The 17209-nt window shown below is 43.5% G+C and overlaps 1 protein-coding gene across 8 annotated transcripts in view; it reads right to left on the bottom strand.

Moving 5' to 3' along the window:
* The window catches only part of NRF1 (nuclear respiratory factor 1), a 136921-nt gene extending 130925 nt beyond the window's left edge, over window positions 1-5996 (bottom strand). For 7 of the 8 annotated variants that reach the window (XM_067746984.1, XM_067746991.1, XM_067746995.1 and 4 more), the window contains exon 1: window positions 5855-5996. The gene's annotated coding sequence lies outside the window, so the exon portion shown is untranslated. The remainder of the gene's footprint in view (window positions 1-5854) is intronic. The other variant, XM_067746987.1, reaches the window with a different exon arrangement.
* Between the last annotated feature and the right edge of the window lie 11213 nt (window positions 5997-17209).

Here is a 17209-nt window from a genome sequence, read left to right as displayed (position 1 = left end):
TAACAGGACCTATTTCTAAGCACGGGCCATCTATTAAATTGTGTTTTAAGGCCCTACCCCTATATTCAATAAGACTCCAGAAATCTATTGTGTTTATCATGATTCATGGCAAAACAATACATACATATACACACATAAACACATTCAGAAAATTTACTTTATTTCTTAATTGCCAAATCCAGTTTTTATCCCAGTGAGCTCCGTAGTATTTCACATTGCTAAACCCTGTTAAAATTCCATTAATCCCTATCCTCAGCTTCTTCAACTCTATACCATTTATCTTATCTCTTCAGCCATTGTTTTTCAACTTCCTTCACAGGCCTCTCTTCTTCCACTTGACCTTCAGATATAGATGCTACCCAAGGTTGCCTTAGTTGTTTCCTCACTCTTGATATTATACTCTTTTGCAGTTTCTATATGACATTATGCCAATGAATACAAACCTCCTAATAGATCCCCTCTTCCCCTTGAGCTCCAGTCCAAGTCTTCAGGTACCTAACCTATTTTGACATATCTTGATTCCCACACCTAGCATCATACCCTATTACCTTCCTCCTCAAATTCTGTTCTCCCTATACATTCCCTACCTTATTAAAGGCATCATCATCCTCATCCATTAACCAACGATAATCTTTAACTCCCCCATGCTCTTCCCAATCAGGCCACAACCTCATCAGCTTCATTTTCCTCTACTCCCCAAGTACAGCAAAATCTGCTTGCTTTCTAAAATCAGACTATCATTCCCTTCATCTAGCCTCTTCTTTTTCATCAGTAAAACAGCTACTCATCCTTCAAAGTCCTACTTAAGCAACCACTACATGAAAAGTCTTCCTTAACCTCACTTACTCTCCCTGTATCACTCACCCCTTCCCCCAGAATTCCCTCCCTCCTTCTATAATCCCACACCACTCTTTCTTTATTTTAGTTCTCAACAAACTGTATTATAGTTAGTTGCACCCTTATCTTTCTCCGCTATAGACAAAGCCCACGGTTTATTTGTTACTCTTGCACCTAGAACATGACTGGAATATAGTATGTCTTTAATCAGTGTCTGGTGAATAAATGGCAAAACTCCAGAGTGAGGACACACTTAAGGTTACTTCTCAGTGGAGGGTACGCCTCATCCTCTTTTGAACATAAAACTAATTAAGTCCCCTAGTCTCTAGCTCCCCATTTCTAGTCCACTGCTTAGTTTTAAGCAATGTTTCATGGGAACATTTCCTTACTTCCTCTTGTTCTTTGTAGGTTTAGCTGCCAGCCTAACCATATTAGCATTCAGTGGCAGCAACAAAACAGACTCTCCAAGTTCTAAAAAGTAGACTTTACAACTACCAACAGTAAAATATAAGCTCTTTTTTTAAAATGGTCTAAATATTTATGCATACATAGTTCATTCTTCATGATTCTGAGAAAGGCTTGTCATAGTTTATCCAACAGGCACCATTTAAGAGTTCTGAAGAAAATGTCCACCTAAACTGTCAGCCAAACTTTTCACATTCGTAACCACAGAAATCAGCATACATGAACTAATCTAAATACTGTGCTTATATACTAAACAATACACTACAAATGGCAGACACTGTATATCACCAAACGGATGACCCAAACGAAAGTAGCTCTTTTAGCTTCTTTTAAAAATACTACATCTCCAAAATTCCAGCGATCATCCCAATCTGTAAAACTAGATTCTTTTACCAGTATCATCTACCCTTTCCCCCTCTCCTCCCCACCAACTCTCCCCCAACACACACACACACACACACACACACACACACACACACACACACCCCTCCCTTACTAGACAAGGCTTCCTCAGAAATTATCTGATGGCTCGGGAGCAGTTTGATAACGAAGGCTACCAAGTCTGGAATTCTGGAGAAGATTCCTATGGTCGGTTTATTATCTACGTGACTGCTGCTGCTGATACAATACAGATTGACCTCAAGGATCACACATGTGGTAGGCCTGCCTTAACCACCCCCTAGTTTTGCTTTGGTTGTTTTTGTTTTGGGGGAGGGGATCCTTTTAAAAATATGCTAGAATATCTCTATGAAGTTGTATTTCTGATTTTTCTTCAGTTCATATAAATGTTCACATTTTAGGACTAAAGACCATATGATGAAATCTTTTTGAAGCTTCAGTTACTAAACTGCACTGAGTGGGGTTGAAATCATTTTAGCCTAATTATGAAATGCACTGCAGAAAAAATATATATATTCCAAGGTATATATAATCCACTTATTTTCCTTGAGCAATCAAAAATTCTGTTTATTTTCTAAGTTTTGTCCTCATTACATCAAAATAACTTCAGACAAAGCATTCTTGTTGCTCCAGGATTAAAAGTTTCCAATAGCTCAATGTGGTTATAATCTTCTGGAAACACCTGAAATTGATTTGTTTCACCTCCTTTACTTTTTCTCTTCCAGCCTGTTCTCCTTAGTAAAATATTGATGGATAAAAGCACTAGCTGAAAAGCCAAGAAAGTGGATAATCCACTCCCTAGTTAATAAGGAAGGAACTATATGATACATGATGCTCAAAATTTAACATGTATCCAGAGCCTAAAAAAATACTGATTGGACTTGGTCTAAATAAAATGTTTCTAAAATAAACTTAACAAGTGGGTTTCTTTGTCATTGCTGTTTTACTAAGCATTCATGGAAAATTATATTTGGGTAAGCTCAGGCTGAAAACACTAGCTTTAGCTCTCAAGGAAAACATGAAAGAACAGAGAGAATTTCCTTCAGTATAAAACATTTTCTTAAATGTTTTTTACAAAACCAAAAATTGATATTTACCTGTAAGACTGATTTTCCAAATACTATTTATATATGTATTATTAAGCATCACACATAGATATACATAAACGTCTAAATTCAAATATCGAATTTCCTGGATTAATTACAGCCCCAGAGAGAGTAATGCCAAAACTTTTGAGGTTAGAGCAGACACTTCTGAGACTCAACAACCCACAGAGCTCCCCTTTACCCTCCAACTTTTCAGAGTGGCACTGAGTAGATGAACAAGCCCACTGCAGCGTGAAGGACTGGGCTTGCCTAAAGATATCTGACAGAAGCTGAACCTATGCAATAACTTCCTGTTCTCCAGAGACTGGAGGGTGTGCTTCTAAAGGCTGACAGTTTACAGAACTTCCAGAAACCAAAAAATCAGCATACCTTTTCAAATATTTGTGAAAAAATTTTAATTTCAATAATACTGTTCATTATTATTATTCCCCAACAAACATTTACTGAATGCCTTATTACATATACAGAAAGAGGTATAAAAAATTTAACCCCAGGGGCTTCCCTGGTGGCGCAGTGGTTGAGAGTCCGCCTGCCGATGCAGGGGACACGGGTTCGTGCCCCGGGCTGGGAAGATCCCACAAGCCGTGGAGCGGCTGGGCCCGTGAGCTATGGCCGCTGAGCCTGCGCGTCCGGAGCTCGTGCTCCACAACGGGAGAGGCCACAACAGTGAGAGGCCCACGTACCGGGAAAAAAAAAAAAATTAACCCCAGACTACAAGGAGCTTAAATTTCCCTTAAAAGTCACCATTTTCTATCATTTCACATAAAATACTTCTTCAAGTAAGTCTGCTTGAACCTATGATGTATAGGCAATGCAAACTCAGATATTTAAATCATGGGAAGTTGGTCTTTAGCTCCCTAAAAAATTAGAGATGGATACATAATTGTGACTTAATAAAACCAAAAAACCGTACAATTTTGGGTTCCATTGGAGTATACATGAATTGGGAGGGAAACCTGAAATCCTTTCTTTAATTCCCTCTATATCTGGACAAGGGCCCTCGTTATCTCCTACTCCTATAATTACTTCCCTAAATCTGCTGAATTTCCTTAAAACCTGGTAAGAAAACTCCTGTCTTGGGGATAAGAAACCTTTTTTTCCCCCCCCCCAAATGAGAATATACCAAGACTCCCAAGCAAAAAGTAATTTTCCTCATGTATACTGAGTTTGAGATGGGGTGGGGAGAGGAGGAAGGCAGGCAGATGAAATCAAAGGACCTCAAATAAAGATGAACCAAAAGATAGTAAACAGTAATTCTTATTCTGATGGACCTTGTTGAAAGCCACATCTAACTCCTGTCAAAAAAAAAAAGCCTCACAAAAAAGTCTGCACACAATTCTGGACCCAAGTTAAGAATAGTTATACTACATTACATTTACATTTGATAACTGTATGTTTGCCTTTGCACTCATAAAATAAGGAAATTACACTCGGATGCACAGGTGGAGCTAGTCATATTTTCACTACCTATGGAATAACACATCAAGAACTTTCAAACACAATTCTAGGGAGTCAGGCCACTACTGAATTAAGGGAAGGAAAAAACCCCAGCATCTCCAAAGTCGCCCCTCCCCTGAGTGAGGAACAACTCAATAACTTACTGTTCAAGACCAAAGGAAAAGGAATTTTTTTAAAGGTTGGGCGAAGGTGAAATGGGGAAAGGATCACTGTGAGCTGTGACAGCAGATGATGCCCTCGACAAAAGGTGTAAGATGTGCATACCCATTCTCCCGCAGAGCTGACAGTCTCACTCACACTACCTTTCACCTTAAGAGTTTCCAATACATTGTCTCTACACACTTAAGAAAATGTGAATTTTGCTCTGACCACAGAAAGAATTAAGCACAAGTGACATCAGCTGTAAAGTAAGCAATTAATATATGCTAATCTAATGTTTAAGAAGGGATGGATACCAGGCAACAGCTCCTCCAACTGGATGGATATCATTTGAAGCCCTAAAAATATTAAGATTTTTAAACAACTTCAAGTTCTGATGGGCACAGTCAAATACTGTCGAAACTTTAGGACGTACAGCAACGACACAACAGGTGAGAGAGGTGGTGGACATCATCGCCCAGTTAAGTGGATCACATGCAAAGGGCAAACCCTTGAGTTCCCCGAAAGGCTGGGGATGTGGGCTAATACCCATGCACAAGGCCATCCAGAGCCCCTGTCGTTCCAGTGGCAAAGGTTCAGTTCCTTCCCGAGGTCGTGCCACTCCCCCTGTCCCTCACACAGGGGACCACCACCCCAAGCACAGGAAGAACCGAGCCCCCTCCACGGGCAGCATCTCTGCTAGGGAAGAAAACACAATGTCGCTCCTTATTTCTGCGTACAAAAGGACTTTGCGCCCTCCTCCTCGAACTGCCGCCGCTGCCGCCTCCTAACTTGCAAGAAGGTGGGCAACGCGCCATATTCCAGCGTCCCTCAGTCTACCTGGGTAACAAGCCCACGCCACCCCGGCGGGAGGGAAGCTTCGGAGGTTGCCCGAAGAGCCAGCCTCCTCTCCCGCAGGAGACAGCAGCTCCCGCGCCCCGGCCCAGCCCGCCGCGCCGCGCCGCCCCGCCCGCGGACCAGACCCGGGAAGGGCCAAGGAGGCGAGCTGGGAGCCGCGGCCCCCGTCCCGCGCAGCCCGCCCACCTCCCGCTCCCAGGCCGGCGCGCTCTCCCGGGCCTCCTGCTCCCGAAGCCGCGGGAAGGCCGGGCCCGGGCCCCGGGTTCCACGGCGGCGAGGAGGCCGCGGCCCCGAGAGCCTCAGGCGGCGGGGGAGGCCGGAACCCTGGGGCTCTCGGGAGGGCAGAGCCTCCCTCCCGAGCCCGCCAGGACGCCTGGGGCCTAGTGAGGCCTGTGCATCCTCGGGGTGGCGGTTTGACTGGGCCGGGCCGGGGCCCCCCGCCCGAGGCGGGCCGAATCCGGCAGGGGCCCAGGCCTGGAGCCGGGGGCGGCAGGGTGCCGGCTGCGGGGCGGGCCGGCCGGCCGGCAGGCGGGCGGCGTGTTGCGGCTGCGCCGGGGCTGAAATAGCTGGAGATTGCGCGGTAGGGCACTCACCTCAGAGCGGCTGCGCTACCGTGGGCCTGCGCCGTGGAGACTGCGACCGCGCCGGCTCCTCGCAGCCTCCTGCCACCAGCGGCAATGGCGAGCGCTGCCGCCTAAGCCGCCGCCGCAGCCGCCGCCGCCGCCGAGGAGGGGGAGGGGAGGGAGAGGAGGCACGCACGCTACGCACGGGCTCGGCTTCCCCGCCCGGCCGCCGCCATGATGGGGAGGTCGGCACTGTCTCGGCGGGGCATCTCGGAGGGTGTTTGGGCTCGGCCCCCGGCCGTCCCCCGAGGTCTCCCCGCGTTCACATTTCCCTGTAGAGGTTTGGATGGAGCCGGAATCACGAAAGAAACTGTATTAGGGAAATGTGCACGCCCCGGGGAAGTAACGCAGGCGACCCAAGATGGTTGCTAATCTGTAAATAGTCACATTTCTCGCCCCCCAGCCCCGGGAAATAGGACCTCCTGAGCGTGCCTTGATAATCGGAGAGGGGCTTCCCCTCCTTTTCCTCCGCGCTGACTTGCCAGTCGCTCCCTCACCCTTTCTTTGAAATCACCTTTGCTTCCCTATTTCAAACCCTAACCAAGTATTTAAAAGCTAAAGTTTTTGTACAAAGCAATATATAAATGTTTTCGCTCATTCATTCGTTTGGCAGACATTTCCAGAGGGCTCATTCGGTGCCAAGTATTTTTCTGGGCGCGCTGGAGATGTACCTGTTAGGAAAAGGAAGTCCTTACTCTCATGAGCGATGAGTGGAGGGAGTCAGAAGCAATAGGGACCCCCCCCCAAGCAAGTGCCTGAGAAGTAGGGAGGGGTGGAGACTAGAAAAACTACTGTTAGAGACACAGGAGAGGTAGTTTTTGTTGTTCTTTGTTTTTTAAATTGTGATTTGGAGAGTACCTGCATCAGAGTCATTCAGACTGATTATTTAAATCCTGGAGTCCAAATGGTCTCTCCAGGATCTTAGCCCAGGAACCCGCATTTCTAACACCCCCCCCCGTCCCACCCCACCCCCAAATACACACATTCTCCTGGGGATTGTCATACATACCCTAGTTTAAGAACCGTTGCTTTAGGGAATTACTAAACATCCCAAAGAGTGTCAAAAAACAATTTGACAAAACCAGCATACTTTAATTTTCAAGAAGATTCCATTTACCTCAGAATTCAACATAATTAAACACGGAATGTCTCTTTTGTCCAGCGTGTCTAAGAGATTGTCACCGCCTACCACCCAGGTGTTCAAGCCAGAAACCTAGGAGTGATCCATGACTCCTTTCTCCCTGAAGTGCCATTATCAGTTAGATCCTTTAAAGCAGTTGTTCCCTGTCATTTTTACCTTGGTCCAGGTGACTCTCATCTCTCATCAAGATACTGCAATAGACCCTTCATGGTCTCCCTGCCACAGGAATTGCCTTCCCCAATCCATTCTCCACCCTCCAGCTTGAATGGTCTTTCAAAAAAGCAAATCATGTCACTTTTCTGCTTAACAGGCTTAATAAGGTCCCATTACACATAAGTTAAAGTCTACAATTCTTTGAGGTGCCTGCAGGGCCCTTGGTGATCTCAGCCCCTGCTGCATCTCTAACCTCATCTGTCACAGACTTCTCCCTCAGGCTGCAACCAAACTGGGAAGCTCTCAGGTCATACAAGACAGGAAGTTCTAGCCCCTCGCAACTTTTGCAAGGGCTGCTCTCTCTGCACAAAACTTCTCTGTCTTCTCCTTCTATTCATCTGCTTAAACCTGCCCCTGAATAATTCCTACTACTCCTTAAGGTCTCCTCTAGGAAATGTTCCCTCATTTCTCCCTTCCATCATCACACCCAATATTTACCACCTATGTTTATTGAGCCCTCACCTTGTGTCAGGCCCTATTTTAAGTCCTTTACACACATTATCTCCTTTCTTATTTAATTCTCAAGTGGAGTCCAAGAGGTAGGTACTACTATTATTATTATCTCATTTTGCTGATGGAGAAACAACGGTATGTAGAGATTGCTTGCTAAAACCCAGACAGTAAAAGGTGGAGCCAGGTCTGAAAGCCATCAGCCTGGCCTCAGAGTTGTGCTCTTAACCATTACCATATTTTTTCAGACTGCAGGTTGATACCCACTGATGAAGCACAAAATTAACTTAGTGAGCCATGACCAACATTTCATGAAAGAAATAGAAAATATCAGAGAACGTCAAACTTAGTAAGACTCTTGTTCTATGAAACTCATTTCAGATATATAAATGTATGTGCATAGGTGTGTGTGTTTATGCTAGATCATGCTATAAAATGCACTTCTTCTTGGATTTCAGATGCAAAAAAGTTTGAAAGCACTGCGTTATTCTTTCTACACAGTACTTCTCCAACCATGTATCCTCCACAATCCAGAAGCTGCAGGAGGGCAGGGATTTTGTTTTGTTCATGACCATATACCAGCATCTTGTGCAATGCCAGTCTCATAGTAGATCTTTAAAAAAATTTTTTTATTATCATTTTTAATTATTATTATTATCATTTTTAAATTTTTTTAGGCCATGCCGTGCGGCATGCAGGATCTTAGTTCCCCAACCAGGGATCGAACCCGTGCCCCCTGCATTGGGAACATGGAGTCCTAACCACTGGACTGCCAGGGAGGTCCCAGTAGATCTTCAATACTCATATGATAGAAGACCTCTGTGTCTACCCTCCTCAGAAATACAAATTACAAAAATAAATAAAGAAAAAGAAATACAAACGACATTGGCTTATGGCCCTCACCAACTGAGTGGGTATAGTTCTAGGACCTCCACAGATACCAAAATCCCAAGATACTCAAGTCCCTTATATAAGATGGCCCACGTAGTATTTGCATAGAACCCACCCACATCTTCCCATTCTCCTGTATACTTTAAATCATCTCTAGATTACTTATAATACCTAATACAATATAAATGCTATGTAAATAGTTGTAAATACAATGTAAGTAGTTGCCAGTGCATGGCAAATTCGAGTTTTGCTTTTTGGAATTTTTTATATTTTTTCTCCACATATTTTCGATCTACCGTTGGTTGAGTCCGAAGATGAGGGACCTGTGGATACAGAGGACCACTGTACTTCCCTAGGCAAGTGAGCCTGGGAACCCCAGTTGCTCTATTCAAAAGACTCAGAATGACCTGAGATTCTAGAATCAGTCTCAGAAAAAATGCAGACAAATCTACCGTAAGAGATTAAAGAAGAGCTAGATTCCAACAAAGTTGGAATGGTCATTTGATTGACTGGTTACCTATAAAAAATTATACTGTGTGCTAAATACCAAGTGAGTGGTGATACAGATAGTAAGCACTCAGGTAATCAGAATTGAAGTCATGTGAGAACTCCTAGGGGGAGATAGAAACAAAGAGAGATGAGTTGGGGCAACTGGGGACTCTTCAGGACCCACTGATAAACTGCGTGGAGTTCCAAGAGCAGCAGCAGCTTCCCCATCTCTGCTTAGGAATGTGCACAGCCCCAACCCAATAAGGATGGATGGGAACCTGACACTGTGGGAGCAACTTCAAGGGAGTTTTACCTCTTTGGGAACGTCAAGCACTGGCCCAAGCAGGGTCTGCATTTCCACAGAGTGCTAGCCCAAGTGGCCAGAGCACATGCTTTCAGAGGCCACAGGCCACTACTGGGGAGGCATGTTGCATCATAACATGGGTGCTGCGGTCAAATTCTTGGTTTAAAGCCCGGCCGTACCACTTCCTACCTGTGAGACTTTGGCAAGTGGTTTAACATTTTAAGCTTCCTTTTCTTCACCCATGACATGGAAATAAGGAGATAAGATTCACAAAGGACTTAACGACAGTACCTGGCACCCAGGAAGCACATAGTAAGTGCTGGGTATGACTAGCTCTTCCCATTACCATTAATCATGTAAATTGCTTGGTACAAAATACAGGTATGATAGGTGGTGGCTGCTGTGATGGTGACGATGATGATGATGAATAAGTGTTCCTGAACACATGTTTCTATCCCTGGGGACTCCCCAAAAAAGTTGGGAAGAGCTTTCAAGGGATGCCAAGACAAGGGATTTGTGTAAGGGAGCAGTGTGTAACAAGGTTAGAAATGTCAAGATGAGTTCTTTTATACCTAAGGGTGATTTGTGGGAGAGGGGACAGAAAAGACTATTTATTGTTACTTGTTTTTTTTAAATTAATATTTGCTATATTAAGGTAACAACTTAAAAAACCCATCTTTCCTTACACCTTTAAGGTTAATTCATTAATCTCATCTATTTATATATCTAGGGAGTTTTAACAATCATTTTCAAAGGGCCCTCCTCTCACTGAACCCAAGCTCTGCTGATGATCCCCCATAATATATATCTCCTGTTCCAAACTGTTTCCCGTGGGTCTGCCCTACACATGAGACTTCAGACTGTGACCAGGAGCTCATGTCATACAGCAGCCATAATTTCAGTAGGTTAAAGCCTGTCCCCTGTATCTTCCCTCAAAGCTCCTCCTCCTCTGGTCCCTGTCTCAATTCACAGTGTCTATGGGTTATACCATCTTAGAATCTTTTTTTTACATGACTTGTCAGTTCAATTCAACACATATGTATTGAGCACCTATTAGGTACCAAATGCCTTGGTGCTGGGGTTACAGTGGGAAACATGGACCTTGTCTTTCTTGCGAAGAGGCTGATTAATGCTCCTTCAACTCAATTGGAATACACTAAGGTCCCTTAAATAACTACTTCACTTACAACATTGTCAATAAATTTCCCTAAACATTTTAATCAGCATTTATATACATAGTATATTCACTTTGCCTTTTAAATATGGTAATTAAATGCCTGATCTAATAAACAAAACGTCCTCATATACTTAGTAACAATAACTTATTTACTGAGCATTCATTAAAAGTCAAACAGTATTGCAAGCTCTCGTATGAATTCATTCATTCCCGCGCAACAACCTTATGAAACAGGTACTGTTATCATACTTATTTTACAGGTGAGAAAACCAAGGCAAAAAGTTCAAGTTACTTGCTCTTAGTCAGATATCTAGCAAATAGCTATTAATCGAATACTCTTATAAATCTAATATATTAAACTTATAAAGGACGTCAGATTCTCTTTCAATATTATTTGCACACTAGTAAAAATCTCTAACACGAGTCCAAAATCAATTATTCAGTTACATATCTTACGTTGGAATCACAGGCTAATTTGTCAGATTCTCTAATTAATACATTATCTAAATCTTACAAACATTGAAAATGCCAAATTACACAGAATACTACTAAAGTTAACACAAAAATGAATACTATGGATTTGGTGTATTTCATCTTTCTCGTATTTAATTCTAAACTGTCTTAGGATTAAATGACATTTACCATCCCGAGCACATTGAGGGTACTGCGTCAAGCCTCCTGGGCTTATCTTTGCAGGAGAATGGGGAGTCCTGTCTCAGCAGCCTGAGGTTGCTTTTTGGCCAAGATGTGTCAGATTCTTCTGCCACCACTGTGAACACGCCAAGTCCCTTCTGTGTGATGCTATGTCAACAGGGTTCTCCAGACCCTCCTGTACAGATTAGATTCCCATGATGCTTTACCTAGTTCTTTCTGGACCTATTGATTAGGTTATGAGGTCTGGAAAAAATCTGGTAACCACACAGGTTCCCTCCCTTCTTGATTAGATCCAACTGACCTCTTTATTGGATGATTATATTTGCATTCTTTTCCTATTTTTGCTCTGCATGCCATAATCCTAAAATCATTCTAATGACAAAAAAAAAAAAAGGTCGGTTGAGACTGTAGAGGGTCCTAATGGCCTCCTTAGGAACTGGTTCTTAACTCAGTAGGCAACAGATAGCTATGACAATTTTGAGCAAGGCACTAACAAGATCAGAATAGTGTAGATTCGCTAGAATCCAAATATGAGTTGAGCCACTGGTCCCTAGAGGGCACTCAAGACTCTCCCCTTCTTCACCCTCTTTAGCGTGAAGTCAGGGTGAGAAGCAAAAAATTTCACCCCACTCCACCCCACCCCCATGAAGGAAGAAAAGCTTGCTAAAATTGGAGAATATGGACAAGTTACATTTTCTAGGGATAGAGCCTTTAAAGGGTAAAAGGTTCAGCACGAGTGGCTACAGTCTGTCTCCCGTCTTCAACATATCCTGAGTGGTAACAAGGGCTGCCCTTGCCCTGCTGGAGGCACCCCAGCCAGCATCGTCTCTTTTCCTCTTCCATGAGCTTACCAGGCTCTGGGGCTACTGCCCACCTCTGAAGGCTTGGGACAGACCTAGCCTTTGGGCAAAGAGACTGCGGATTTGTCTTTCGCTTCACTTTCTCTGTTGAGAGTGGTTTTCTGTCCCACTAGGCAGTAAGGGTCTAAGACTCATATCTGGGTATTGATGGGGGAGAATAGGCAGACAGACATGACCAGAGTCCAGCCTATCTTTCCTGACTTCTGCATTGTGGTTTGAGGCCAAATACCCAGCTAATAATAAAGTTCTCTTTTGCCTGGTTGTGTCATTGTTCCCTGTACATGTAAGTCCCCCCGGGACCTCACAGGAAGGGAAGATGGCTGGCAAAGGCAGGATTTAGGCATCCCCAGATCCCCAACCAGATATCTTCTCCTTACTATCCTAATATCAGTCCCTGAAAGATAAGCTGAACAGGTCAGAATTAAGCTGGAGATGGCTAAAATAAATGGAAAGAAAAGACCAATGAGGGAAATCAAGGAAAATTCGACACTGCTTGATAACTGATGAGATACTGAAGGACTAGGAGGGCAAAGGTCAGAGGTAATTCCAAGGTTTGAAGAATTAAATGATGAAAAGAGGGTGATGTCATTGACAGTCATCTAAAGGGACAACCTATTTCGATGGAAAGAGGGTGTGTTTGGTTTCAGACAGAATGAGTGACGGGTGGCAACAGAGAAGCTGTGTGTTGTGAGAAGATCACTCTCCGTCAGCAGCGTGGAATGGAGGCGGGGAGACTGAGGCAGAGCAATCAGGCGTTGAGTGCAAACGCCCGTGCGTGGAGGTGTCATGCTGGACGTGCCGTGGAACAGAGGGGAGGGAAGGATTTGAGAGACCCTGGGAAGAACGCTTAATCAGGGCTTGGAGACTGATTAGATTTTGAGAGTGACCAGTGAGTGAGTTATCCAATAACTCTCTAAGACTTACCTAGTAGCTTTGGACAGTTGCTCTTTTTAACGGGATTATTCACTCATTTCATTTATTTATTCAACAAATATCCTGTAACCGTCAACTTTGAGTGTGACTTTGGGAGGGACTAGCTCAACAGACTCCACCTTCTCTGGAAACTGCCCCCATTTACAGAATGGCCCCCAGAAGTCACACCTGTACTTCAGAGACACCTGCCCCATCCCTACTGGTGAGGGGTGCAGACATAAAATCATCTGACCCACGCTGCGCCAAGTTTAGAAATTTAGAATGTTTGGCTAAGAGACAGAGACTGGAAGCGTGCTAGAGCTGGGTCACATTAACGATGGAGTTACAGATAAAAAGTCCATGAACACCACTGAGGTCCTCAAGGCTGCAGTATTCCTATTGTGTCTTCTGGCCACAGATGATTAGTCCAGAAGCAGGTACCTGACTAAAGCTGGACTAATCAGATCCTTTCATGGAGATATTGAAATTGAAATTGTAACCTCTCTCTCTCTCTCTCTCTCTCTTTCTCTCTTTCTCTCTCTCCTTGACCAACAACTTACTTAACTTTGGGAGCTGGAGACAGAAGTCATTTTCCACCAAATGAACTGGGAAACAGACAGTAGTGAGAGAAGAATGAGGCAGACACACACAGAGATGCCAACATTACATAGAATTTCTCAGGGTCCCCACAGTGCTCTGGTCTCTGGTTCTCTTCCTGGGACCCACCGGATCCCCGTCCTGGGGTTCCATAGGTTCCTGAGTATTCTCCTAACAAATTGCCTTTTATTGCTTAAAGCACTTTGAGTAGAGTTTCTAATGGGCAGACACTCCCAACCTAGAGTTCTAACGAATACACATCTGCTTTTTATGAGACTCTGGGCAAGGCACCAGGGATCCAACGTGGATCAGGCTTGGTTCTCTACTCAAGGAAATTTGAGCACTGGGGAGAAGATAAACTCTGTTATCAGTAACTATGATACAGGTAGGAAGAGAAAGCCCACGAGAGATGTACGAAGCAAGCTCTTTGGGGGTTTAGAGGGGTGTGGCACTTGTAGAACCTCAAGAGTGAGTGCCTCCTTAAATTCTGCACCGTAGCTGCCTTGCTAGGCTCACCCCACTCCTGGCCCTGGCTTATAGCGAGGGTCAGGAGAACTTCATAGAAAAGTTAGTTAGCTAAACCTAGAAGCAGGGAGGATTTGGACTTAGTGTCAAGGTCATGCACCTCAAGATAAAGTAACATAATAGAAGATACTCTCATGAGAACTCACAAAGTCTGCTCTAGGATAATCAGACTCTTAAGTATGACTTAAGTGTTTAGAGCATGAAGGAAGAGGGGATAGTAAGAAAAACGGAAGCATCATAGAGTCAGATTCTGCAGGCACTGAGAAAATAGTGATGACTGTGAAGCTGGGAAATGACATAGACATAGAGTGGGCTTAAGAATATTAAGTGAACAGAATAGCATGAACTGAATGAAGGGCTAAGGTTGGGGCAAACAGTGGAGGCTATTGTGTTAATCTAGGCAGAAAGGTGAAAGTCTAAATGAATTGACACTGGGAATGCACAGACTGTAGGAAAAATAATATACAATTAATATAACTTGGCAGTTGATTGGATGTTGGAGACAGGGGAAGAGAGAAATCAGAAATGCTGTTGAACTCTATGCAGCTAACAAAGGATGAAAAAGCATTTGATGAAACGGTGTCCAAGACATGTATATGAAAAATGAAAGGGGTAGAACTATATATGTGATATTCTACCAGTTTTTTTGTTTGTTCGTTTGTTTTGGTTTTTTTTGCGGTACGCGGGCCTCTCACTCTTGTGGCCTCTCCTGTTGCGGAGCACAGGCTCCGGATGCGCAGGCTCAGCAGCCATGGCTCACGGGCCCAGCCGCTCCGCGTTATGTGGGATCCTCCCGGACTGGGGCACGAACCCGTGTCCCCTGCATCGGCAGGCGGACTCTCAACCACTGCGCCACCAGGGAAGCCCCTACCAGTTTTATTTTTAAAGCAGAAAAATATCTAAATAAACATATTTGCTTACATATGCAAAATATATGTATATATCTCTAAAGGAATACACACAAAACTTACGGCATTAGTGGCCACTGAGAGGGGAAATGGGTGGCTGGGGTCAGTGGGAGAGCATCTTTTCAGTTCACCATCAAAGCTTTTGAATCTTGAACCATTTGGTTGTATTACCTAATGAAAACAATTGCTTAACATTGCTAAACAGAAACAACCCTAAAGCCCAAAGATGACGCTGAAGTATGGGGCTGGTGACAGTAGCTCCATTAACAAAAATAAAGGAGGCAGGAAGAGAAGTTCATTTGAGAACACCTCTGAGGCCATGTGAGTTTTTGTGGGTTATATGGAGTGCAAATATCTTCTCCTTCTCTGTGATTATCATTTCACTCCTTCATGGTGAATTTTGGTAAGCAAAATCAATCTTTTTCTTAACGGTTAGTGCTTTGTGTCTCCTGTTTAAAAGATCTTTGCCTACCCTAAGGTAATGAAGAGAGTTTCCTATATTATCTTCTCGAAACTATATTATTTTAATTTTCACATTTAGCTCACCACCTACATGGAATATATGTCTGTGTAATAGTATGAAGTGAAGGTCAAGCTGCTGCTTTTTTTTAAACATAAGGATTTCCACTGGACCCAGCATTGTTTATTGACTGCCCTTTTCTGCTGTGTTCTGCATTGCCGCCTCATCACACAGTGATTGTTCATGTGTGAGTCTGTTTCCAGATTTGGGTTCTCTATTCTGTGCCTTTAGACTTCACAGATTGTTTTTAATTCATAAAAAAAAAACTTTAGGGGCTTCCCTGGTGGCGCAGTGGTTGAGAGTCCGCCTGCTGATGCAGGGGACACGGGTTCATGCCCTGGTCCGGGAAGATCCCACATGCCGCGGAGCGGCTGGGCCCGTGAGCCATGGCTGCTGAGCCTACGCGTCCGGAGCCTGTGCTCCGCAACGCGAGAGGCCGCAACAGTGAGAGGCCCGCGTACCGCAAAAAAAAAAAAAAAAAAAAAAAAACTTTAGGAGGGAAAAAGGGACAGGTTGGGGCATTCATTATAAACATATGTAAATAGGGCTTCCCTGGTGGCGCAATGGTTGAGAGTCCACCTGCCGATGCAGGGGACACGGGTTCGTGCCCCTGTCCGGGAAGATCCCACATGCCGCGGAGCGGCTGGGCCCGTGAGCCTTGGCCGCTGAGCCTGCGCGTCCGGAGCCTATGCTCCACAACGGGAGAGGCCACAACAGTGAGAGGCCCGTGTACCTCAAAAAAAAAAAAAAAAAAAAAAGTAAATAGTAAAATCATTACTATTATTTTATTTGTTTTAATTTCAAAGTTATCTATTTTTTAAAAACAAACATTCAAAACTGCAACATAAACTGTCAACCACTTAATTTTTTTTTCACTTCTATAGACCATTATAGATGAAGGGGTGATGAGGTCAAACAGAGCAGAGGTCAAACAGAGCAAAGTTCAAAATGGTTCCCCACTGGAGCACTTTGTACCAACTGTTTAAGGCACTGAGCTTTGAGTATGATCTTTCAAAATTATTTCAACAAAGATTACATGCTTTATTAGAGACTTGTTTACCTAAAAACCATTTGATATACGAATAATTTTTAGACTCCAACAACAGCAGGAGCATACGTTTCATAGTTTAAATGTACTTGTATATGAAACGTGGAATTCAACTTTGGTTTGTATCTTTGCAGGGAAGTATCAGGCACTTAATTTCTAAATTTAATTTAAGTTTTTGGATATATTACTTGTGGTTCAAACATTAAAATGTATATAAAGGCATACAATGAAAAGTCTCTTTCCACCTTGATCAAGTTTCTATCTAGTTTCCATCCACCCCAAGAAGTAACTACTGCTAGTAGTTTCTTACTTTTCTTCCAGATATTTTTAATGCATATATAAACTACCATGAAAATATATTTTTCACTTTTTTTACAATGATAGTGTGCTCTATACACTCTTCTGCACCTTGCTTTTTTAAAAAACTTAACAACATATCATAAAGATTTTTCCATAATAATACAAAAAGAGTCTTCATTCTTCTATATAGCTGCATAGTGTTCTGTTATGTACATGCGTCATAATTTAATTACCCTGGTGATGGACATTTTAGTTTGTGTTAGTCTTTTGCTGTTATAAATAATGCTACAACGAATAATCTTGTCTGAATGGCATTTTACCTGGGAGGGAGTAAAA

This window comes from Pseudorca crassidens, chromosome 8 (assembly GCF_039906515.1).
Source record: "Pseudorca crassidens isolate mPseCra1 chromosome 8, mPseCra1.hap1, whole genome shotgun sequence".
Taxonomy (NCBI): Eukaryota; Metazoa; Chordata; class Mammalia; order Artiodactyla; family Delphinidae; genus Pseudorca; species Pseudorca crassidens.
The sequence above is the reverse complement of the archived record's forward strand: the minus strand, read 5'-3'. Positions and strand labels throughout refer to the sequence as shown.